The sequence below is a fragment of the Lepisosteus platostomus genome, chromosome 6, assembly GCF_059453375.1.
Source record: "Lepisosteus platostomus isolate fLepPlt1 chromosome 6, fLepPlt1.hap1, whole genome shotgun sequence".
NCBI classification, from domain to species: Eukaryota; Metazoa; Chordata; class Actinopteri; order Semionotiformes; family Lepisosteidae; genus Lepisosteus; species Lepisosteus platostomus.
This window is the reverse complement of record NC_142616.1, coordinates 6,587,117-6,613,458: the sequence shown is the minus strand read 5'-3', so window position 1 is coordinate 6,613,458 and position 26,342 is coordinate 6,587,117. Positions and strand designations below refer to the sequence as shown.

At 40.3% G+C, this 26,342-nt stretch overlaps 2 long non-coding RNA genes across 4 annotated transcripts; one reads left to right on the top strand and one right to left on the bottom strand.

The window, feature by feature from the left end:
* Nucleotides 1-1,425: 1,425 nt before the first annotated feature.
* LOC148659789 (uncharacterized) lies at nucleotides 1,426-3,718 on the bottom strand. Its single transcript, XR_015939332.1, has 3 exons — nucleotides 3,275-3,718; nucleotides 2,211-3,207; nucleotides 1,426-1,806 (listed from the first exon to the last, which is right to left on the bottom strand). It is a non-coding gene; the product is annotated as an uncharacterized LOC148659789 (long non-coding RNA).
* Nucleotides 3,719-16,500: 12,782 nt separating this feature from the next.
* On the top strand, nucleotides 16,501-23,250 carry LOC148659788 (uncharacterized). 3 transcript variants are annotated; one of them, XR_015939329.1, is made up of 4 exons: nucleotides 16,501-16,678; nucleotides 16,806-19,803; nucleotides 19,948-22,992; nucleotides 23,124-23,250. It is a non-coding gene; the product is annotated as an uncharacterized LOC148659788 (long non-coding RNA). The 3 variants fall into 3 exon arrangements; XR_015939331.1 differs by having other exon boundaries at nucleotides 16,507-16,678; nucleotides 16,806-17,675; XR_015939330.1 differs by having other exon boundaries at nucleotides 16,511-16,678; nucleotides 19,948-20,414.
* Nucleotides 23,251-26,342: the final 3,092 nt, after the last annotated feature.

The window sequence follows — 26,342 nt, the reverse complement described above, 5'->3', positions numbered from 1 at the left end:
CCTCCTAATAATCCCCATCTGTGAACTGGCTTCATCACTCTGTTCACCTCCCCACTGGTAGCTGATGTTTGGTGATTTTGGTGAGTATGCCAAAGATAGTGGAGGAACTTTGGCTGCTGTCGCATCATCCAGGTGGGGGCTACACACTGGTGGTGGTGGAGGGGAGTCCTTATTACCTGTAAAGCGCTTTAAGTGGAGTGTCCAGAAAAGAGCTATATACTGTAAGTGTAAGGATTTATTATTGCTTAAACATTAGAAAATGAAAGGCTGAATTAATTAACATTGAGTATTAAATACGTCATCTATCCCTTTATGTATGGAATGTATGGATTTACTTTAAACATAAGCAGCAACAAAGTTAATTGTTAAATGTACTCATTTTTCATCAACAGAGGATACCCCAGCAGTGTGATTGACAGGGCCCTTGCCCGAGCCAAAAACACCCCCCGGACCATCAACCCGATCAGGAACTCCCGCCATAACAACCGCATTCCTTTGGTGCTTCCTTACCACCCTAACACACTTCCTATCCCCAGGACCATTAACCAGAACTTTTCCATCCTACAGGATGATCCCTCCATTGGGGCCCTCTTTTCTGATTGCCCTATCATCTCATATCGCCGACCACCTAATCTGCGTAACCTCCTTGTTCACAGCTCCCTTGACCACCCTCAGCAACCATCCACACCAGGCACTTTCCCTTGCAACAGAGCTCGCTGTATCACCTGCAAGTACACAGCCACCACCACACTCATTCAAGGCCCCTCAGGACAATTCCGGATCACCCAGACAGCATCTTGTACCTCCAGCAACCTTATTTACTGTATCTCTTGCAGTAAATGCCCAGCCATCTACATTGGGGAAACAGGAAGGAGACTCGGAGACCGCCTCAGAGAACACGTCAGGGCTGTGAAGATTAAAGATCTCTTTAAACCCATTGTTTCTCATTTCACCTCTGATGGCCACGACCACTCTAATCTCTCCGTCTGTGTTCTCAAAGACGGTTTTCCAAACTCATACATCAGAAAGACCACTGAAACTAAAATTATTCTGCAGCTAGGATCACACATTCTCCCTTCCCTTAACGACAGATTACTGTTCTTTTAAATTTTCTCCATTCATTGGAAGTTTCATTTCACACCTCTCTGCACCCATTCTGACTTCACACCTCTTGATTGGCCTCTCTTTCTGTCCCCTGCTCCCGCCTCTCACTCCTCCTCCCTCTCAACCTTTGTTCTCCCGCTACTTTACCTTTGCCTACTGCCCTGTCTCTCTCACACCTGAAGAAGGCTCCACGGCCGAAACGTTGTGTTCTCTTTCTTCTTTTTTCCAGCATGGAATAAACCTATTACATGATTATAGAATAACATACATGTTATTTATATACTGTGGCATTCAGAGTTATCTGTTTGTTTTTGCTGTTTTAGAAAGTTAAGACACTTACTGAGAACTTTGATGCGAGTTCCTTCTCCCCATGTCTGTTCGCCATCAGTATAGTACATGAAACAGAAATAGACAGAGTCGTCTCCCTCCTGAATGTTGCTCACTGTGAGAAGATAGCTGTTCTTGGACTCATCCCTGGATGGGACAAACCGATCAGGGATCGCAGAGGGTCTGTAGATCTTATTATCAGAATTAAATCTCACTACCCCCCTTTAGGTTGTTTCCCAGGGGTCTGACGAATCCAGTGCACATTTATTCTGCTGACATTATCACCCTTAACTGAGCACTCCAGAGTGACAGAATCTCCAAGAGACACAGGGACGACTGAGGGAGACTGGGAGAAAACTGCTCCTCCTTGGACAACTGTGGATGATAAAAACAGTTTAACATTATGCTCTGCAATACTGGTGCTAATTCTCTTTAGAAATGCTGGAGTTTTCACGAAATTGTGCAAAATCCCAATGATTTTTCAGAAATGTGTTTGTCCGATGCACCTGCTTTGGACACCTTTTTCAAATTCAGGCTTGAGATTTCTGTAATTTGACAACATGGCAAAAACATTTTATTGCCACTCATAATCCACATATTTCTCGAGTTCCGTATTGCCTTGGTTCATTGTCCTCAGTTTGATTCTTTCCTGTTTAAGACATTCCATTGATTTCTTTCCGTTTCAAGAAGTATTTTCTAATGACTGTTTCTCTTGTTGGAATCGTATACTATTTGTAAAAAAGGAATGTGAGTTTTCTAGTTAAAAAAATCATACTTACGGGTCACAGAGACCAGAGCAACCAGGACTTGTACGGTAAGCATCTTGGACGTCTTCCTCAAGGTGTTACAATGCTCAGCGCCCACAGCCGTTATGACCGATGGAGCTTACGAAGGGCTGTTTATGAGGTATCCGTGCGTCACTCAGGGAAATCGGGGACATTTATGTAAATCGGCAGGCCGCGATTGGCTACGGGAAGGTTTGTTTTCTCCTTTTCCGAGCATGTTTTTGACCAGCTATTTTTAGAGGTAAGGTCAGGTGTTTCAAATGACCTCATGGGTTTTTCAAGTCACGGAGACAGAGTTTTGAGAACATTTGCCGGGAGAAAGATTTCTGCTTTGAGGAAAGATTTCTGAAATGAGCTGTTGGAGGAGAATTCTATGAAGGCAGAAGATGGCCATTCCCTATTGATCTGCATGGAAATCATAGACATACACAGTAGGTCTCCATTGCTATGCTGATGAACAATAGTCTTCTAAAAGGGTCAGTAAGGCCTGTGAATTAATGGTAATTAATCTACTTAGCTAGTGCTGTCATCCAAGATATTCTGCCTACACTGTGGACAATCAGTGATCTACAAAAAAAACGATACTAAAATACACCATGAAGAAGGGTTTAAACAAAAACAGCCATGGAAATCTCATCTTAATCCAACAGCTCAAAGAATATAGGAGGCACAAATTACTGTAATGTTGGAACATATCAAATGATCTGCAGCTGTATTTTGGACAGGTAGAAGAGGGGTGGAAAGAGGACAGAGACATGTGGATCTACCACAGGATGTGAAAATGCAGCAGAAAATGTTGCAGAAAGAGGAGATGGAACAGCTGAAAGACCAGGAAACAAGGAGCAGAGTAGGAGAAAAGAGAGGAACTGGAGAGAGAACGGAGGAAAGTGATGAAGAGACCTTCCACAGTGGTTACAGGGGGGAAAAGGAGCTGTACAAGAGGCAGGAGAGGGAGAAGGAGCAGCTGAGAGACCAGCAGATGAAAGGAGACCTGGAGATAATAGACACTGTAGAGAAAGGAAAAGGAGCAGCTGAGAGACCAGCCAATGAGAGGAGACCAGGAGATAAAGAGACACTGTAGAGAGAGGAGAAGGAGCAGCTGAGAGACCAGCAGATGAGAGAAGACCAGGAGATATCAGAGACTGTAGAGAAAGGAGAAGGAGCAGCTGAGAGACCAGCAGATGAGAGAAGACCAGGAGATATCAGAGACTGTAGAGAAAGGAGAAGCAGCAGCTGAGAGACTAGGGGAAGAGGAGCAGAGTGGAAGAGAAATGAGGAGATGGAGAGAGAAGGGAGCAGAGTGATGAAGAGACCTTCCACAGGGGTTACAGAGGGGACAAAGAGCCGTACAAGAGGCAGGAGAGGGAGATGGAGCAGCTGAGAGACCAGCCGATGAGAAGAGACCAGGAGATAATAGACACTGTAGAGAGAGGAGAAGGAGCAGCTGAGAGAGCAGGAGACGTAACTGCAGATAAACAGGGAACAACAGCGTGGTGAAGGAAACCTTAAATATGTGATTTGTGAGATCAGTGTCAAATAACTGCTTTGAAATACAGTTTTTTTCTATTATTGTATGGTTGTCAAAAGAATGAAGATAAATTTAGGGGTTTATCTTAATTTGTTGAAATACTATATATACACTATATATAGAGAGTGATGAAGCCAATTTATAGATGGAGATTATTAGGAGGCCATAATTTGTAAGGGCCAATGGGAAATTTGACCAGGACACTGGGATAACACCCCTACTCTTTCCAAGAAACGCCCTGGACTTTTTAATGACCACAGAGAGTCAGGACCTTAGTTTTGTCTCATCCGAAAGACAGTGCCTTTATATAGTATAGTTTCCCCATCACTATACTTTGGAATTAGGACCCACCTAGACCACAGGGTGAGCGCCCCCTGATAAGACCTGATTAAGATCTTTATTGATCTACACAAATGGATTCTAAGGCATAAATTACTTCAAGATAGTTTTTAAGTAAGTGTAATCTTAAAGTTAAATCTTAAACGCTATGTGTAATGTGCAGTAATCAAATCAAGAGAATCAAAATAGTTTCAAAATTGCAAAATCTTCTTTTGCATAATGTTATGTCTAGAACTAACAGCCCTGCTGCCTGTGAGTTGTCTGTGATTAAATTTTAAGGGGATAGTTGTGTGAAGTCATCCCTTTGTCATCCATGAACATGGGTTTATGTCCCAGCTGGGTCACTGCTGATACACCCCAGAGTCCCATATTAGAGGGCTCAGTGAATATAGTTACTGCACATGAGAATGGTTTAATCATTTGAGTTATCTGGTTAAATATAAATATATATATAAATATATAAAAATAAATCAATTACTATATCATACATTTTACAAGCTTTCCATGTGTCAGTGCTGATATATCAAGACTCTTACTCCCCTACCAATTGATAAAGCCCAGGGCTCTTTGATAGAGGGAGAAGACTGAAAGTGAGACTTTGCTTGCAAAGTACCCAGAAGCACAGGATGGTCTCAGGAGAAAATGGTCATTGCAAACTCTCTACATTCCAATGGAAAAACACAGAAAAAATTGAAAAAAAAATCCCTGTTTTGAAAATCAGGTCTAATACGTGCGGAAGCACCACCTATTTAGTTCCAATGTAAAAGCCAAAGTGGTTTTCGTTTAAAGTTCAGCAATGAAAAGAATTTAAATTGAAATTTTAGTTTAATAAACTATGACAGAGCTGTCCCTGGCCAAGGGCAAGGGGGCAGTCCCACTGAGGACAAAATAATTACCTCTGTGTCCCTCTGGAAGTGAGACACCCCATAAAATAGATTTTTCAAAGTTTGAACAGAAAAAAAAAATGTTGTTTTGGAGAGAGAATGATTCCCTCATACTGTATATATATTTCCTTAATATATATATAAAAAAAAACCTTCACAAAAATTGTGAAAAGCTGTTGGTAGAAACCATTGCACAGTGGCAATTCGCAATTACCAAATTTTCTTTTTTGTGGGTTTTCTCCTCTCCATCTATGGGGTGAATATAAACTCATTACCTCTTTTCCTCTTTCTCCACCTGTCTGTCCCTTAGGAATTAATACCTCCCATTCCCCTTGAGTGAAATAATCCGCTGTGTTCTTACAAATGGGACTTAAAACCATGTAGCAGGTCTGGCACTTGTCGAGATCTGCAGAAGACTCCTTTGACCCAGTAGCATTGCCTAATGGGATCTAAGAAAACCAGATAGTAAAAATGTCAGGGGTTGCTTGCTAAGCCATACTTTGAGTTCGTTTTGACGTTTGACAAAGCAAAAACCAACCGACCTAAAAAGAAATTACAACAATCATTTTGATGGTGTTAATTCTTCCAGAAGAACTCAAGCCTTGTAGGCAGTGCTGAAGTTAATTTTGCCAAATAAAACATGATTTGGGAGGTTCATTTGCTCCCATATATTAATCGCAGGAAGACACAGATACAGCAAACTCTACATAGGAAGTGAAGGAAGGTCCCGCCCACGCTTCCTGTTTTGCTGAAGGTCCCGCCCACCTGCCGTGGAAGCTTCCTGTTTTGCTTTGTTTATGAGTTCTGTTAGTATATTTCTGTCCTGGGGTTTCCCCATCGATGCGTTTTCGTTCCAATTAGAGAGCGGTTTGTAAACAGATTCATTTAGATGGACTTCATATTCTCAAAAACAAAGCGAAATACAAATTTAGCCCATTTAATGTTGTGTTTTGTATTCCTACACCGAAAGAAACGTACCCATACACATGTATGGATTTTCTGAGTGCATTTACACAACAATGAGTGAAAAAAAAAACATCATCTGACCGTACAAAGAAAATATATTGATTTATTTAGTAAGTCAGACGGTCTGTGGTTCAGAGACAAAGAGTGTCGGACAGGTCGGTTGCTAGCCGCGCGTTAAAATGAGAATTAATTTATCCTAAATGAACTAGTACTGCATATATTCTTGGAATAAAACGTGCAAATATGCCAATTTAAGAGAGCATAAATCTACAACTAGCTTTATAAATCCCCGCGTGAAAGCCCAGTGTCTTAAGCGTGTTACTACAACCCACGTTAGAGAAAAGACTGGAGAAGTCCGTTTTTTTGTCTTTATAAATGATGTACAGTATCGAGTACGCAGAAAGTCCGGCTTCAATGCCAGGCATGCTCTGAACGCAAGGATAAGTCTGCTTAGCACCTTTTAATTTCACTCATAATCGTTTGTGTAACCTAACGCTATGTGTCCATTCCATCTTGACTGGATGCATTGATGAAATGGGACTGTTTCTCGAGGGCTTTTTCCTTACAGTAGAGTACAGATTGATTTGACTTGTTTGCGCATTTAAAAATCACAGATAATCTTTTTTGTAGCATTCTGTGGGCATGTACTGTATATACTGTATTGGTTTGGACCTCATTGGTTTGGACGCATTATAGAGGAGGAATTCAGATTTCCAGTGGGTGCTGAATTGAAATATCACCGGCAGTACACGTGTGTGGATACGGTGTGTTGTCTGATTAAAGTATTTGGTGCTTACGTTTGTATTTCCACAATATTTGTTTTTGTCAGGTTTGGTGAACGCGGTGGACTGGTTTTGTTGCCTGCTTCATCCGTTTGCGTCTAAACTGGATGGGATGAAAACGGTGTGCATATTTTTCGGTTAGTAAGAACGCTGAATTGTTTTGCATACCTTGGTGAAATAATTTGTCCTGTTGTCCGTGTTGAATTTGCATGTTCAACACACCGATTTTCTGCAATCATATGGTTTAGTGGTCTGGACCCTGATTGGCCAGAGCCTTGTGCTGATTTGCGTATTATCCGCCCTGGATCAGCTTGTGGGCATCAGCTGTGTGCAACTGAGTTTGAGTCACATTAACAGAGCAAGGAGTTTACACTAGAGGCGGAATACAAAACACATATTAAAATGCAGCTTTCAAGCCTTTTAATGTTTTTACAAGTGTTTATAACGGGTCGTGAATACATGTTAAAAATAAAGAATTAATTTAAAGCATTACTTTTATAAGGGTGATAAACGTTTTCATTGGTTTCTCAAGAGCTCAATGCATCACTCCTACGAAGTACCTTTGCTTTCCTTAATATGATTGTTTAAGCTATTAAACTGTATTCACTTTTGGTAAGGTATTATAAATAAATACAGAATTAATGTTTATTTTTATAATGCTAATAGAAGATTGAATCGATTATACAAGACCTCACTCCTACTAAATACCTTTGATTTCCTTAATATTACTGTTGGAGTTATTCAATTGTATTAAACAATACAGTAATTAAAATGATATTAAAAACAAGGTCTGAATTGTACTGTATTGTACTGTATACTGTATTGCCAGATATCATGTAACTCTCCTGATGTTCCTGAAAGCGTAGTGTCCTGACGATGACCCCTGAGAGACTGTCAGCAGGTTCAGCTTTCTGAACGATCTTGAGAGTGAGTGAATATCGGGGAACCGAGGTCAGGATATTAAACACACCCCCAAATAAAATACTAGCGCATTGATTCCGAATAACGGGAGGAACTGTGCAGGCAAGCCTGTCTCTGTTTCTCTTGGCTCTCCTTACAAAGACCAGAGTTATTGTTGTTATTACAAAATGAGGCTTTTAGAAAAATGAACAAACGTGCTGAATTTAATCGTGTTTATGGTAATCCATACACCTGTGTTACTGTACAGATGTGTGCTTACACTTCATCACATTCCTATTGTTCTAATTCCAAGCAAACCTTTTCCAGTTCATAATTGTTCTGAACAATTTACCAAAAGTGGCAAACAGTTGTCATATACGGTACCTAAAAGCAAAGAACACTTTAACTGTAGAGAAATTCTCTCACTCTCCATGAGCTGCAAATCCAACCACCACTTGGTTGATATATAAAAATATAATCTAAATATTAATTTACATTATATATAGTCAACAAAAGTGCTGACTGTTGTTCTGTGTGCCTGATTTAAATTGAGCTCTTTTAACCTTAACCACCCTCAATATTAATTAATTTTTCTGGCTATATGTGCATTGAAGGTATTTTATTTTTATTTTATGTTTTATGTTTACATAATAAATCAATGTGTTTACATGTTAACGTTCTATGCATTTACATTATTTCTATACCTTTAATAGTTCATACGGTGTTGGCTCAAATGTGGCTTTTTAAATTTGACTTTGTGGTACAGTGTTCAGAAGGCATTTTGATGTCTTATATCACGTAAAGCACATGCCGGTAATGTTTTGGCTCTATAAAATGCACGTGAAACATCAGCATCACTCTTTCCCTGACTGAGCTCTGCCATCAAGCCCCATTCGTACAAACTCAGAAACTCAGAAAAGACGTTTCATTGTGAGTCTGAGCCTCAGCCTGTGAAATAGTGTGTTGGATCTGGGAGTGTGGTGATAATACATCACCTGCAAGAGAGAATAAAGAAAACTGGTCAGTCAGGGAGTGAGGCAGTACCCACGAGTCCATGTGCAGTATAAGATGTAGCAAGATTCTAATAAACATATTTCAGCCTCTTTTACTGCTTAAAGCTTTTGTATTTAAATTGTTATCATGTACACTATTGTCACAATGCAACACAGTGTATATGGTGTTGATAATGGCTTGTTTAAGGGGTGTATAGTTCACAGTGATGAAATGGAAAAACTGTCAAGCCCGAACAGACAGGAAAATTGCTAAGAGAAAGGGTTTGCCCCCAAACCATGTTGCCTGAGTTAACATAAACTCTTGTTTTCTGACATTTTTTACTTAAATTATATTTAACCTTAAATCTGATCATACCATATTTTAGCCTAAAAGGTGTGCATGCCAATAATACATTGAATTATTATTACACATTATTATAAAGTATTACATGGAAATATGCAATATATTCATATGGAACATACTTTATTTTAATTACTGTAAATGTTAGTAACAAAACCCTAATCCAGACCATAGCCTGAACATCACCTCTTACCCCTAGAAGATAGCTTGTTCATCTCTAATATTTTATAAATGTAAAAACAACTGGCTGATCCATTGATAAAGATAATTTAAAGTGTTTAAGGATGTGTTTAACACTTTACCATAGCGGCTGCAAATCCAGATACAAACACCTTCTTGTAACATATGAAGAAAACATTGATACAGTCAAAAACCTGGAACTACAGTAAGCGACGTTTATCACTGTATTAGTTATCAGTGAGAAATGACCTTTATTTACTGTAGGATTAATTGCATGGCTATTATTTGCACTGTGCTATTGTTAAATTTTATTCACTACGATTTAACGGTTACTACTGTAGGTGCAGTGTATTGTGTGACATATTCAATCACTTTATTAATAGCTACTTCAGCATTAACAACTGAGTTTTCCCTGCATTAATGAAGTGTCATGCTAAGACTATTTCTTGATTCTTCCTATTAATTTATTATCTAAAGTAAATTCATTGTTAGATGATACATGCTCACTGAAAGAAGGAAAAAGGTTTAAATGTTCTAACTGTGCACACCGTGAGACAGATAGGATGCAGCTGCGATCTAATTTCAGAAACGCGGCAATGTTCAGATCTGGCTTTCTAAAAACAAACGTGCGTTTGCATCGCGATTAAAAAAACAATACGTACCAAATTATTTAATTAAAAATGTACTTAATATTACACTTGACCCAGATTCTACAGGATATGGGTTTTACCGTTGTTTTTTCTTACTTTTATTCACTGCGAGATAAAACCCGTCAGGGTTTCAGGAGCTTTTGCAGCTGCCTCTTTCAGCTTTGTATTTTTTTTTTTCACTAGAGCCGTTTTATTCAGATCATCTGTAAATTGCAGAACTTTTTTTTTTATAATTCACGGTATCACCTCAAGCTGGAACACTCATCCTGTGCTCTTTCGGTGGCTTAGAGACGACTCTCAGGCTCACAAATAGAAACGGGCTGCCCCCCTCCCTGCGGGCGAGGGCCGGAGACCCGCTGTTTCCAGGAAAGAACCGGCCGCGCCGCGTCCCTGTTCTCGCCGTCCTTCACCGCGGAGTATCGGTTTCCAGGCTGGAAATACCTGTCCCAGGAGAGACGAGCACAGCTGGCAACATTCAATCGATCGCCGAGTCTTTATTTTTTATAGTGATGTCTTCTCTTCACGGTGAGCGTCGTCCGAAAGGGCAGTACCTCGAGAGCCTGTCTTGAAGTGCAGATTCTTGCAATGTTTCACTTGACGAATGATCTCGGTATGAGGAATTATTAATGTGACTTTACCACCATGCTTACACTTTCTGTTTTGTGTGTCTTTCAAATATTGTTATTTTACCGTACCTCCACCTTTCCCATGTTTTCCCTGTCACTACGCTTAATCCTCACCGCAAGCAATACCGACCTGTTGTTGTATTTGACAGATAATTAATTGCTTTTGGTAATGCAATGTTGGACAACAACAGATAGTTTAAAAAATACTGCAGAAAACCATTTTTTTCTCCAATTCAGACATTGATGCAATAGCCTTAATGTAAAAATATGAGATTTTAAACACAAAGATCGTCTTTCTTTTCAGGATTGCAAATTCCATTTTAAATCCTGTACAACTTGAGTGGGTCATTAATAAACATCAATAAACATTCGTCGGGACTATCAATGGCAAATCAAGAATTACTAGTTCACTTGTAGCAACTACCGGTGATTAATTGTATGGTTATTAACACAGATTGATCCAATATGTACAGCATTTTTACTAGTCTTTATTTCAGTTTCTATATATCGTAGCACATAATTGGCAGCTTGAAAACTGAAGTATTTTCAATGTAGTAAATTTAGCGCAAACCTGAATTTATGTTGAAGGCTTTTCAGTGATTGGGAGATCAGAAATTAACAGCATAACTAAGGCCAACATGTATGAAAGTGTACATTTTATGACATTGCTGAAATATAGTGACTTTACGGATCCGAACCAGGTAACATGACATGTTTATATTGATGGACATTTTCGAAAATAAAACCTCTGATTCTTATGACATAAACTGCTATTCAAGAACGCTGATTAGACAAATCTTCTTGGTGAGGAAAGAATGCTGATTTAAAGGGAAAAAATACTTTTCAGTGAGTTTGGAAATATTTAATCGTTCCTTGGAATTTACTCATTATGGAAGCGCATCGCTACCATCAACGAAAAAAAAAATATTTCAAGGGCATTTTGCAATTACGATATATCATGAATTGAATTGTTGTGTAATTTATTCGTTAATCATGAAACGCCGCGATTGTCATACAATACCTATATTATCTTTAGATGGATTTCAATTTTAAGCAGCGGAATCGATTGCAAAGTACAGTCTCTCCTGTTTAAAGAGAAGTCTGAGAGTTTGCATGCTTTTAAAGAATGTGTTAAAATTAGGTACTGTACTGTATAAAGTGTAATGTGTCATTATGACTTAACCCCAGTGGAAAGTCAGTCCGTGCGCATTTTGCGGTGCTGCACATTGTCAAACAGTTACAGCTGAGCTCTCCACAGCTTCTTCTGTAGGCACGGCATTGCACGATTTTAAAGTTTGTTCTTACACGCCGATGATCAGCTACGAGATTCATGTACTTTCCCGTGCTTTTCTTCAACAAGATCATCTTGCAATTGCGAGATAACACATTAAATATCTTTTCCCTTGATGGCATTATGCGCTTCCGTTACTTAGCGCTCCTGAGTGAAGATAAAAGATCTAAAGGGCAGGAAATTCCACATGGACGTTCCTTACTGTATTCAATATGCAGTATACAATAGTCTGAATATTAAAGAGAAGTAACGAAGACCAGCTAATGATCAGTTATACCGTTTTTAAAAGCAATTAGAATGTTTTCAGTTTATAAATGTTTCATTAATGCATTTTTGTCACTTGAAGACCCTAAACCTTAAAGCGAAGTTAAAAAAACCGAATAATATTTGTATGACGGTATTGTAAATGTGGCAGATAAAGAAGACCAGCACGTGGACCTGTAGCAGATACACTACAGAGGCTGCTGCAGTTCCTCTTAATTAATAACCCGAATCAGACTGAGCACAGGCCAAATGAAACAGAAGATGTTGGTCCTGGAGAGGTTCCATTGACAGAGTTCTGTTGGTTTTTACCTGAGCCTGCCTGTATGTCTTTATCTTAAAAAGTAAAAATAAACAGAAAAGAGCAAATCCTCATGGTGGGGAAATGTTGTGTGTTTTCTTTTATCTACATGTGAGAGGTGTTAAATGAGAAAAAATACAAGTTCTGTTTTTGGAAATCAAGGTATTCATGTGAATTAAAGTTTTGTAATTAAAAGGCTAACAAACACTAAGGATGAGTGTTAATTAAGACTTGTGAAGAAACAGATTCAGCTTCATTGGCATTCTCCATGGGAACTGGTTTCATTGTAAATACATAAGCAACACCATCGCTTATTATTTAATCATCATTATTACAACCTGGTGACGTCTTTCTTGCTCGGCTGAGATCTGGAAGGGCGTTGCTCTCTGAGGAAGTGGTTCAGCTCTGATGAAGGTCACTGTTGTGTGAAGAGGATGCACCTGCATAGCAACTGACTCTCATGACTCTATCTTTAGTTCACGATGGTGACGTACAGAGTCTTCTGGCTTTTGCTGAGCCTGATCATTTTAATGATTTAATCTTGTAGTAATGGTGCAAGATCACCCAGTTATCTTTACAGCAGATACACATGTCAATGTTTCTTTGATAAACGCCTTTTTAACAGAATGCAGGTGCTGGCTGGGGGAATTATTAGAGTTTTCAAAAATGTTACACATCTGATGCACATACAGTATCTATCCATTTTAGCAATGTGAGGAGATTGTATTGAGCCCATTAGTGTACAGTATATCCATGCAAATATATATATACATACAGCATATTGTAGAAACAATAGTAAATAACCTTGAGAAACTATTTAAGCTCTCTGTTTGAAAATCAACCATAAGTTTAATAAAAAGGTTTTTGGAAGCTTTACATTTTACCAAGGTATTTTTCACAATCACCTTCAGAGTTCAAATAATCTTGTCCCTGTGAGTATCAAATGATATGTTAAAATTCCACCAAGTCTGATCAGCACTGTAATCTCTGATGTTTTCCTTTACTGCAAGACCAGTGTGCCTTCAGCCACACTGTGCATTTAGTTTACATGAAGTAGTGGAGAACCACTGCCTATTTCTTACACTCCTTAATTCATATTGCTGGCACTTACCTCTGGGCTTTGCCACATGGTCCTGTTCTAATGCCACTGATTTATCTGATTTATTGTGTCAAATCTGTATTAATACTTGGGTAACATCGAGCTCAAACTTAAATACCCATAGGAAAATTCATAATGTTATTGTAACAGGAGGTTGAGGCCATCATTGTATCCAGTAATAATCTAGATATAGAAGTCTCGGAAGGATAACTTAAATGTTGTCAGCAATAAAAAAATAATCCAATAACTCATGGTAGCTTGACAGTGTTCAGGGGAGAAAGCTTGTGAGGCTAAGGCTTCCCTGGAAGAGACAGAACATCACAGCTGGTAGGAGCTGTCCCCCCACCCACAGCAACCCCTCGGACACCCCAATCTCATCCCTCCACTTTTCTGCCTGCTCTGTGTTTGGATCTGGATTTTGGAGCCAAGATAGGTTAGATACAGCATAAATTATTAAATTTAACACATATCATGACTGCACAAAAAATATCTTGATTGCATTAACAGGACATGAAAATGTTTCATTGTTTTTAAATACTTCAGCAGCTCAAGAAAAGCTTTTTGGGTCATGTGTGACTTGCACTCCAAATCCAAAACTCCGGCTACTTTTATTCCCATCAGTCTTCCGACATTAAAAACATCTTTCATATTCACATGATCTCCGGATAAAACTTCACATTGAAGATTTAGGATGACATTTAGTTCAAATGAGAGAGCAGAAAGCCTTGAAAATCGCCCTCCAAGCTGAAGTTGCTCAGTCAAGTAGCTCGTATCAGACTCTAGTGTGTTTTCTCTTGGTTAACTGTGAAACAGCAGGGAGGAGGAGACACCTGGAAGCCATGGGCTGAAACTGAAACAGTTTGCTGAGGGCTAGTAAATGCTTATTACCGGATGAGCCTTATTAGTGATAAAGGAGGTCTGTGTGTATTTTCACAGGGGTATTCCAACATACAGAATTTGAAGTGCTAATGTACAGTATATGCATAGTGTGTGCACAATGTATATACAACTAACATATGACTTAGGAGTGTGTCCCATTCTAAAGCATTACCAGAAAAAGACCTGTTTTTAAAATCAGGGAATGTACTTGACGTGTGTCTGAATGTATGGATGTAAACCCTAGTAGATTAGAAGCTTGCAGTGTCCTTTAAATTAGCCCATTCATTAAATTATTAATCTTCGTGACGTTTGTATGTTTTCCCCGTGTTCACAAGGGTTTCCTCCCACAGTCCAAAGACTTGACTTGATGGGTCAATAGACTTCTGGGAAAATTGGCCCTGATGTGTGTTCGGTCTCTATCTGTCCTGTGATTGACAGGCATCCCATCCAGGGTGTAATAGGCCTTGTACTTATTGTGTGCCAGCATTGGCTTTTGGTCCCCCATGACCCTGTACTGGATAAAACAGTTACAAAATGGATATAAGCACAGTACAGTATTAATAGCCAGCATTTTTAGAAACTGTGTTGCTGACAAATCTTTATAGATCATTATAGATCCATATACTGTATGTTATTTGTCACAATGAAAACAAATGACAGCACCATCAGGATCAAGAGTGTTAACACACGTCAGGCAAGGAAAGAACAGAAACACACTTAGCCGGGAACCTGTTTGCCACAAAATAGTTTTGGATTGTTTAGTAGCCTGAGCAGCCTGGGTCAAGCAGATAAATCACAAACATGAATAAGTATATTCCAAATCAATAGAAAAGACCTTGCAGTGTCTTAAGTAAGACAGTTCTGAAGTAGGGTTTACCTGTTTGGAAGGAAGGCTCCTATAAAGTTGGTGTGCCGAATGAGAGAAGATGTAGGATGGGAATTCCTGAAAAAACTGAAAAGAGGTATTGGAATCGCTAAAGATATATCCCATGGTCCATGTGAGAAAGAGGTCTGTAGCAGGGAGTATTGTTCTGAACTCTGAGTTTGTAGTTTGCCACCTGGTGTCAACTACAAAGAGCTGCCAGCATTATGCACGATCACATTAATGCAACAAAGGAAGATCTTAACTTCTGTGCCATTACAGGTGTTCAGTCAACAGAGCAGTGAAGGGACCAAGTCATTCTTTAGCCAGCATATCAAGAGAGAGGCAGTACTACAATCACATTCATAATCTTCTATAACCTCCTTTTTCAACATTCAAGAGATGGTACTATAGCCTCTAATCTGATGTATTGTTATGAATACATACTGTGCACACCAGGTGTAATAGTCATGGTGGATGGTATTATAGCACTATATATTGGTATTGCTATGAAGGTGTTGTGCTGTTTAAGACCACATCCAAAAGAAATGTGACCAGATTAGGTGCTGACTAGTAATAGTTTAAATTGTGCGTTTTACATTTGACAGCTAGGGTTTGCACGGGTTGCACAATTGCAGATCAGTGTTTTAGCTTCACTGGTGTCCACCAGAGGGCGGTGTTCTCCAGAAACAGCAGCAGTAACAGAAGTACCGTTACTGCCAACACAACAGCATATTTTTACTGACTCTTGCGTTTGTAATTGACTTTGCATGAAACATTAGATATTTGAAGGACAGCTAGTTTTTTGTGACTATATGATGAAGAAACAGAGTTCTTAGTGGAGATATCTGACAATATTCTAACCACACCAAAACTGTGAAACTAATATACTGTATAAATTATAGATAAGATCACTTTACATTTCTTGTATTAGGAATTCGCCTTTTCACAAACCCCAACTTACTCTCCATGAGACACACAGACAGGGAGAGAAGCTTGGGGTCAGAGCGCAGGGTCAGCCATTTATACAGCACCCCTGGAGCAGTTGGGGTTAAGGGCCTTGCTCAGGGGCCCAACAGAGTAGGATTCCTCTGCTGGCCACAGGATATGAACCAGCAACCTTTCAGTGTCAGATGCAGATCCTTAGTCACTGCACCGCAGTATATAATTATTATAAATTTTTAAATTATTACATTTAAATACGTTTTGTCAGCCCTGCAGCTGTGACATGCAGCTTTGCCATGTTAAATTGTAAAATAATATCAGATATGCTCAATCTTGTAATTTGCTGATATGCAGTACTTGCCTGCACACGTGGTGTTAAGGGTGTGATGCTCGATTTATGAAAAGCTGCTACTGATGCATTTTGCAAAATGTGCTGTATGAAGACTGGGTTTGGCCACACGTGGGCAGATGATGCAAAAAACTTCACACCCTCGTCCACAATAAAACCACAGCGCTGAGAACGAGCGTGGCTACAGCAATCGCCAGCTGCCAGGGATGATGTTCCTCCTCACGAGTCTCGCTCTTTATCTGTGGGCACACTGCTCCCTCTGGACATGTGGGTATAAGCTGCAGGGCATTTCCTCCGAACTGTCGTTATTGTCCTCAAGCTTCGCCAATGCTTATATTAATTAAGGGGCTGCTGTGTGGTTTTATTTCTACTTATTGTCCTTCTGTAACCCCAGGTGCTGACTCCAGCATCGTGCTCAGTCAGACGGCCTCAGAAGTCCAGAGGCCAGGAGAGGCTCTGAAGCTGTCATGTGAAGTCACTGGGTTTGATGTCAACAGCTATTGGATGGTGTGGGTTCGACAGACAGCCCCAGGGAAAGCCTTGGAATGGCTGGCCAGCATAGGTGGCAGAAGTGATACAGAATATCACGCTGATGCCATCAAAGGCCGTTTCAGAGCCTCCAAAGACTTTTCCCGACACATTTTCTTCCTGCAAATGAACAGCCTAAAAGCAGAAGACACAGCCGTCTACTACTGCGCCAAAGAGTCACAGTGAGAGACGTTCATGCAGGAACTGTACAAGAACCTCCCCAGTGACACAAACTGAAAGCTCAGCATGGCGAGGCAGCATGTGCCAACACTGCTATACTGATGACTCAGACAAGGGCATGTAAATCTCCTTACTGGACATCCACACAATCCAGCTGGGTTGGCAGAGTAGATGTTGCCTTCAGCGATCCGTGCCATGATGATGCAAGCGAAAAGTCATAATTACTGTGCATAAGTACCCCTGTTACAGTACACTGCTGCTCTGGAAAAAGGCTGGTTACAAACTGTAGCATGTTAAAAGCACACTGACATTATAGCAAAAGCAAAGTAAGATCTTTGTTAAAAGCACAGTGATGGTAAAAGCACAAACATCCAGCATCACATTCTACCTTCGATTGCCCCTCATTGCAGCATTAATATAACTATAGTTTTAGCTCCTGTGTTTCTAAAGTTTTCTCTTTGTATGTTTTTTGCTTAGTCATGGTCATATTCAGAGCATACATCGGATGAGGAATTAACTGGCTATTCCACACCTGCACAGCAAAAGGGCTTCAGATGTTAGTGATGAACATCAAAGTGATGTTCATATTATACCTGAAAGCAAAAGCAAACTATTCTTGTTTTGTGTCTGCTCTTGGAGCAGAATTTGTGCTTTGATGAAATCAGAAGTGAAACCTGCAGCCCCAGGGGCCTAAACCAGGGATTGTGGGTTCGAGTCCCATCTGGGGTGTTTGCTTTGGGGTGGTGTGGTGGCTAAGGATCTGTGCCTGTGGCTGGAAGTTTTTCCTGCTCATATCCCATGGCTGGTAGAGGGATACTACTTTGTTGGGTCCCTGAACAAGGCCCTTAACCCCAACTGCTCCAGGGGTGCTGTATAAATGGATGACGCTGCGCTCTGACCCCAAGCTTCTCTCCCTGTCTATGTGTCTCATGGAGAGCAAGTTGGGGTATGCAAAAAGACAAATTCCTAAAACAAGAAATTGTATATGGCCGATAAAGTGATCTTATCTTGTCTCAGTAAGAATTGTCACATTAATGGAACATGACTAGGGGGCAGCATTGTCCAAGACTTCTTTTAACATTAGTTCAGGTGGGGGGCTGCGTCATCATGCATAGGCTGCAAAGGAACAGGTAATAGGTTTATTCCATGGTGAAAAGAGAAGAGAGAAAACACAACGTTTCGGCTGTGGAGCCTTCTTCGAGTGTGAAGAACTCGAAGAACCTGAAGAAGGCTCCACAGCCGAAACATTGTATTTTCTCTCTTCTCTTTTCAGCATGGAATAAACCTATTCCTTGTTCCTTCTTTTAAAATTGTTGTTCAGAACAGAGAGAGCCTTTAATAGTATCCCCAGGAGCAATTTGTTTCAGAGAACACACACCATTGGAATGGTTAAATATGACTGAATGTTTCAATCAAAACCGTAAACAATAGTGTTTTTTATCAAGGCTCTTCCAAGAAAATCATCTGATACTATCCAAAGACTTATTCTCAGCCTCACGTCTAATGTTAGTCAGCCCATCTGACATTTGTCTAGACAGAGAATCTGGTATGATGTCATCTTGTGCTAGTATCCCAGCCTGACATGGTAAACTAATCATCTCTTCCTGAATATCTGAGCTCCTCTCTGCAGAAACCACTTTACCCCTGAGAGAGAGTTTGTGGTCGCAGGCTCGGGTAGCTGTTAAACTGCCATACAGGGGCCAGTGGAGAAGTGAAACAGAGACCATCAGTCACTTTCACTGGAGAATAGAGGAAATTTGCTGCAGAAAATCTGTAACCTGCAGTAGGTCTCAATGTTATAGACCTCATGTGCCACAGCAGAGTCCTGTGTCAACAACTGTGTCAACAGTTAATTAAAATTAGCACAACTTGAATATAAATGATCAAATCTAAACAAAGTGTTAAATAATGATGTATCATAAAAATGTCCTTTAACAGCAGGTTGTGGAGAACAGAGAAAGAGCAGACGATCTCTAGGAAGATCTTCAGTGCAGTGGTGTGACTTGACGTTCATTGGTTACTACAGGGACATAAATCTGCACAATCCTGGTCCGGTTGCTGCTCATGGTCTTCAGTACCTGTTTGTTCTGGGCTTTAATAAGATCTTCTAAACATCCTGGAGAACCTTGTCCTCCATTCCAGGTCCAATGCTCTCTTGACTTCAGTGACACAATACCAGCCCGTCTGTATGGTTTTATTTCATTGGTTCTTAAAATGGATTTGTACCTTCATTTGTCTAACTATGGGCTGAACTGTTCACATTAGTAATATTATAAATATTTCTTCACAAGATTGATATTATTAAAGACATACAGTGTGATAATATATTATTTGCACTGTAGCCAGGCCCTCAGACAGAGCAACTGTTTCTCCTCATCGACTGAATAAAGAAATGGGGCAAGACAAGATCGGATGAAATCCATCCAGAAATCTTCATTAATTGTCTTCTAGGAACATTGCAACATGACCTAAAGGCCGACTTTCTATTTGCAAGGACCTCCTCCTCGGTAGGTGTATGCAAACTACAGAGCTCTCATCCTGTTTTATATCTGTGCGGTGATGAGCTCACTCAGGCACACTAGGTCTGGATCTTCCCAGCACAGGAGCAATTCTGAACTCGTCCACTGAGTTGCTGAAAATGAGGATCCTTCCAGTGCTCTTACTGTCAGTGTTCTTTCTAAAGTGTAAGTCAGAGACATTTCTCAGTTGAACTTGGATTTATTTATTTATTTATTTATTTATTTATTTATTTATTTTCCTTAAACTAACTGATTTGTATTTTGGAGAAATGTGATCCTAATACCAGCTTGTTCTTTGTTCGGTTTTAGATGTTCGCTCTGATGTGGTGTTTACCCAGTCAGGCCCAGAAATAAAAAAGCCAGGAGAATCGTTCAAAATATCTTGTAAAGCCTCAGGATATACTTATACTGATTACAACATAAACTGGATCCGACAGTCTCCTGTGAAGGGATTTGAGTGGTTGGGATACATTACTAGCAGCTACAGCACTGGCTATGCAGATGCTGTCAAGGGAAAAATGACATTCACCAGGGACAATTCCAACAGCATGGCTTATTTACAGATGAGCAACCCAACATCTGAAGACACTGCTGTGTATTACTGTGCTCGATATGCACAGTGAGAGAACTGGAGCCTGAGCCCTGACAAAAACCACCAAACCACAGTGTCATGGCTGCATGGCTGAGCCTACAGCACTTTCTGTTCTTCCTATTTTTATGAGTGAAATACCTCCCCAGCTTGAAGGCCCAACTCTTACAGGAGCTTCGAAGGCCTGGTAGGTGTCACATATGTTCGAAAGGACGAACCCTGGAATGGCAGGAGAGCGACAGAGACCCTATGCGTAGCGGCGAAACGGGGGTTAGCCTGGGCTCAGCTGTTCAGGAGAAGCCGTATAGAAACCTATGCCCTCAGGCCAAGGACAGGAGTGACCTGGTGCTAGGCGGGTCTCAGGGCAACTGAACATCAATGCTGAGTGAGTGGCAGAGCAGGAGCAGGAAATAAATAGGCTACACAGCAAGACACACCAGAAAGACATGAGTAATCACAGGGAACTAGGAACAGGAGGAAAATAAAGCGCCCTCTAGGTGTAGTGAGGGTGACATGCCATGAATTGAGAAGAATCGTGGTTACTGTACATACAGTAAGCACTCCAGCGCAAATCACTTCTTCACACACCTCTTCCCACTTACACTGCTTCCGTGGAAAAAGAACAGTGAGATCTTTCTCATACAGCTACATACCATTGTGAAAGCACACTTATATCCTTGTGAAAACAAAGTGATGGTTAAAGCACAAACATATAGCATGGTATTCTACCTTTGATTGCCCCTCATTCTAACATTAATATACTGTAACTGCAGTTTTACCTCCTGTGTGTCTAAATTTTCCTCTTTGCCTTTTGTTTCTGCTTGCTGATAGTCATATTGAGAGAATCTTGTGGATGGGAAATGAACTTGGTATTCCGCACCTGCACAGCAAAAGGGCTTCAGATGTCAGTGATTTTACAGTGTGACATTCTCATTATACCTGAAGACGAATCTAATCTGTTCTCGTTTCATGCCATCTTGTGGAGCAGGGTTTGTGTTTTGATCAAATCTGAAATTAAGTCTGCAGGTTTCAGTGGTGTTCCAATGAGAATGCTCACATTTATGGGCTGTGACTGCACCACCAGGGGGGCAGCATTGTCTAAGACTTTTCTGTTTCCCAGTATAGATTAAAGCAGCATTTCGTTTTGCTGAACACACACCACTGGGATGGTGAAATATGTATGGATTATTTATTCAAAACATGGTACTGTAAGTGATGATAGTTTTTTTCCATCAAGACTTTTACTCTTCCAAGCAAACCATTTAATAATTTTTGAAGACATTTCTTCTCAGTTCTAATGCTAGATAAAGGGGCTAATTGATGCTGATAAAGGGACGTAGTGGTGGCACTGTGGCTAAGGATCTGCACCCGCGCCTGTGGCTGGAAAGTTGTCAGTTCAAATCCCATGGCTGACAGAGGAATCCTAGTCTGTTGGGCCCCTGAGCAAGGCCCTTAACCTCAACTGCTCCAGGTGCTGTATAATTGGCTGACCATGCACTCTGACCCCAAGCTTCTCTCCCTGTCTGTGTACCTGTGTGTCTCATGGAGAGCAAGTTGGGGTATGTGAAAAGAAAAATTCCTAATACAAGAAATTGTATATGGCCAATAAAGGAATCTTATCTTATCTTAATGCTGCTCTGACATTTGTCTAGACAGAGCTTCTAGTATGATGTCATCAAGTGCTTGTATCCCAGTCTGACGAGATAAACTAATAATCTCTTCCTGAGCAATTGAGCTCCAGTCTGCGGAAACCACTTTACCCCTGAGACATTGCTCATGGTCACAGACTCAGGAAGCTGTTAAACTGCCATACAGGGGCCAGTGGAGAAGTGAAACACAGACTGTACTCAGTCACTTTCACTGGGGAACAGAGGAAACTGGCTGCAGAGAATCTGTTACCTACTGTACAGTAAGCATCAATGCTACAGACCTCATACGCCACAGCAGACAACTTGGCAGAGAAGCAGCAGTGTCAATTGGTAATCGAAATTCGCACACCTCAAATATAAATGATCAGAACTAAAAGAGTGTAGGTAATGATATATTATAAAAATGTCCTTTAGCAGCAGGTCAGTGGGAGAGCAGAAGGTCTCTAGGAAGATGTTCAGTGCAGTGGAGTGACTTGACGTTCATTGGCTGCTAGAGGGACATGGGTCTGGCCAATCCTGGTTTAGCTGCAGCTCATGGTCTTCAGTACCTGTTTGTCCTAAATCGTCGAAACTTCTTGGAGAACCCTGTCGTCCCTTCTCTGCCATCCATTCCAGTTCCAATGCCCTCTTGACATCAATGACACACCTGGATCGTTTTACTTCATGGCTTCTTAAGGCTGATTTGTACCTTTAATTTACCTGATTTGTCTAACTATTAATATATCTTCTAAAAGTTGTTATTGTTGACGTATCAATATTGTGGGGACGGTAGGCAGGTTCTGACAGAAAGCAATTGTTTTTCCTCGTTAACCGAATGAAGAGATTGGGCAACACAAGACTGGAGGACAAAAAACAGCCAAAAAACTTTGGTATCTGCCTTCTTTGAACATCTCAACATGACCTAAAGCTGCGTTTCTATTTGCAAGGACCTCCTCCTTGGTATGTGTATGCAAACTACAGAGCTCTCATCCTGTTTAATATCTGTGCACTGACGTGCTCACTCAGGCACACTGGGTCTGGATCTTCCCAGCACAGGCGCAATTCTGAACTTGTCCACTGAGTTGCTGACAATGAGGATCCTTCCACTGCTCTTACTGTCAGTGTTCTCTCTGAAGTGTAAGTCAGAGACATTTCTCAGTTGAACTTGGATTTATTTCTTATTTATTTATTTCTTTTCCTTAAACTAACTTATTTGTATTCAGGAGAAATGCGATCCTAACACCAGCTTGTTCTTTGTTTGGTTTCAGATGTTCGCTCTGATGTAGTGTTGACCCAGTCTGGCCCACAAATAAAAAAGCCAGGAGAATCATTCAAAATATTCTGTAAAGCCTCAGGATACAATTATGGTGAATACACCATACACTGGATCCGACAGTCTCCGTCAACAGACGGTTGATTTTCTGTCAGTCCCTTCTCTCGCTAAAACACGTAACAAGCAGAGGAGAAAAAAGAGTGTTGTTTTACAAACAAGAATTCTTCCTGTACTTGAAAACAAAAACAGTGTATTGTGTTTTGAACCGTTTGACACAAATGTTTCACGTCCCGCTTGCTGGAGCTACTGTACCCATCGCAGTCAGTTCCAATGTTCCCTTGACTTCAGGGACACCTGGATGGTTTTATTTCATTGGTTACAAACAACAGTCCTTATGGTACTTGAAATCAAAACCAGAGTATTATGTTTTTAACCAGTTGACAGGAATTCACCACATTTTTTACTTCCCTCTTGCTGGAGCTACCCGTCACGATCAGCCTGTGATGTGTCGGTTCCAAAGGTTTCACCACAGGGGGCAGCATTGCCTAAATGATTGCAACTTGTCCAGGGAATAAAGAGGCAGAGAAAACACACATGTATACAGCTCACAGGTCAAGAATAATGGTAATAATATCAGGGCCTCCCAGTCCTGTTCCCGGAGATTGTAGTACCCTCCGGGTGTTGATCCTAATGGACTGTTCGTTGGTTAAATAAGCTCTTAATTAAACTATTTGCCATCAGCCATATCACCCTGCAACTCACAGCTGGCAGCCCCACTGCAGCTCAGCAGGTGTGAGCATGGTCAACACCTGGATGGCAGATCTCCTGTGATAAACTAAAGCTGCTGTTAGAAGAGGTATTACAGGGCCAGTAGGGGGTACATACCCTGTGGTTTGTGTGGGTCCTAATGCCCCAGTGTAATGACAGGGATACTATAGTGTAAAAAGGCGCCTTCCTTCAGATAAGGTGTAAAACCGACTCTCTGTGGTCATTAAAAATCCTGGGGCATTTCTTGAAAAGAGTAGGGGGCACCTTGACCTAATTTCCCATTGGCCTTTACCAATCATGGCCTCCTAATAATCCCCATCTTTAAAACTGGCTTCACCATTCTGTTCACCTCCCCACTGGTAGCTGATGTGTGGTGAGTGTACTGGCGCATTCTGGCTGCTGTTGTAGCCTCCAGAGTGAGGAACATTGGGGTGTTCAAAGGCATTGAGGTTCCAGTCAAGGCAGCTGGTAGCCTGGCCCAGCCTGTTATTAGAACTATTACCTCAGAGATCTGTGGAGAGAAGGGAGGGAGGAAGCAGAAAATCTGTGGAAAATAGTGGGCATAGGACTGTACCTCAAGAGTCTGTGATATACTCTAGATTATCATGTAAAGGTAAACAATGGGATTTGTCCTGTTTTGTGATGAAAATGACTAGGAAAAATGCACCTGAACAAGATAAATTATTGTTATGTAACTGTTACTTTGTCTAACCTTATTGAGATGTGTTCATATACAGTATACTGTTTTAAATATTTGTAAAGCTTTCTATTTTGTGATTTTCTGTATTTATTTGTGAAAAGAAAAGAAAGTTCTTAAAAATCAAAAATCGTGGCCTGTAAGAGCGTTGTTTCCACATTTCCTGCACAAACCTCACAAATGTTACGGTGTTATATTCACATTGGTTTAGTTAACAAAACAAAAGTGGAAAAGGAGAAGTTTTGGGCAATATCAAAACTTTTCCACAAACCTCAAATAAACTGAACACGCACCAACACAAGCAACCATGCGACTCCAGTTTCTTCTTTCCAGTGGAAACAAAAACTTCTAAATGTTACATACTGTATATGATCAGTAATTGTTTCACATATAATGCCGTCTTGAAGGCATTAATGCAATTTATGTAAAAACAAACAGCGTGGTTTTCAAATAGCAGAACATCAATGTATTTATACTACATACTTACAGGATTGTTTTTAAAAGAATATGACCAAAAATGAAAACACCACATGACTGCTACAGCAGAACTGGTCAGCCCGATTTCCAGGGCTGGATCATTGCTCATATACTGTAAGACGCTGCCTTTTCGACGGTTCTGTGAGAACAGCGGTATGGATCCCTTTCCATTTTGAGTGCGCTTGATACGAAATATTCGAAAGGCATGTGCTTACCTCAGAGATTCTAAGATGATCACAAGGAAGTGTATTGCATGTCTAATGGTCTAACAAAAACTTAAGTTGCTTAAGATGTTGCTTAAGAGTTGTTAAACCGGTTTTTATTTTTCGGCACAGCCAGCTGGCCCTAACCACACAGACACCAGCTAGCCTGCTAGAGTGCCACAATTCACACTCAACCATATTGCTGTTTGATCTTTGGTCTGAGCTTTAATAGAGAGCTTATCTCTATTAATATAACTATTGAGTGGTATTAAATGCAAGTTTTTTGTATAAACGACGCTTTTCTAAAATTTATTTAAAAAATAAAAATGATTGCAATTTAATCTTTCCATGTTTGATCCCATGTGGAAGTACTATATGTTCTATATAGTACTATACATATACTATAGTAATATAGTTATACTGTTATTAATTTATTTGGATACGCGAATCCATATTATATTCCCTATTGATCCAATTCTAAAAGTATGTTTTTGTTTAATCCGATAACGAGCGTATTTGCAGAAAAGGTTAAAATGATCAATTTTCACAAAGTATAGAACTGTACAGCAATATGGTCAGAAGGAGCACTGGTGTGTATTTTTTCTTTAAACTACCAAGACCAGCAATATACAGTTTACATAATATGTTTATATTCCTAAATTAATATCGTTTATGACCTTCAGATGCGTTATGCTCCTCTTCTTTTTATGCACAGCTACTAAAATTTCCCTTTAGTTGTAAAAATCCATATAAATATTCAATACTGAGTGGATTAAAACGTGCACAGTAAAGAGATTAAATGAATAAATCTTTCCACTACCGACCAATGCACCACGAGTGCCCCTGCCGGTCATTTTGGCCAGCCAATCACATACCGCGGTACAGTGTGGTGGCTCATGAGTAGTAACATGCGGTATGGGTTTGTACTGTGCACTTTGAATGGCTGCATCTGTAGGGCAAAGAGTGCAGCCTAAGTATTGGTAACTGTTCATTTATCAACAAACTGTACAGCAAAAATGTTCAGGTATTTCCTTCTGCTTCCCTTACTACCATGTACAGTAAATATATC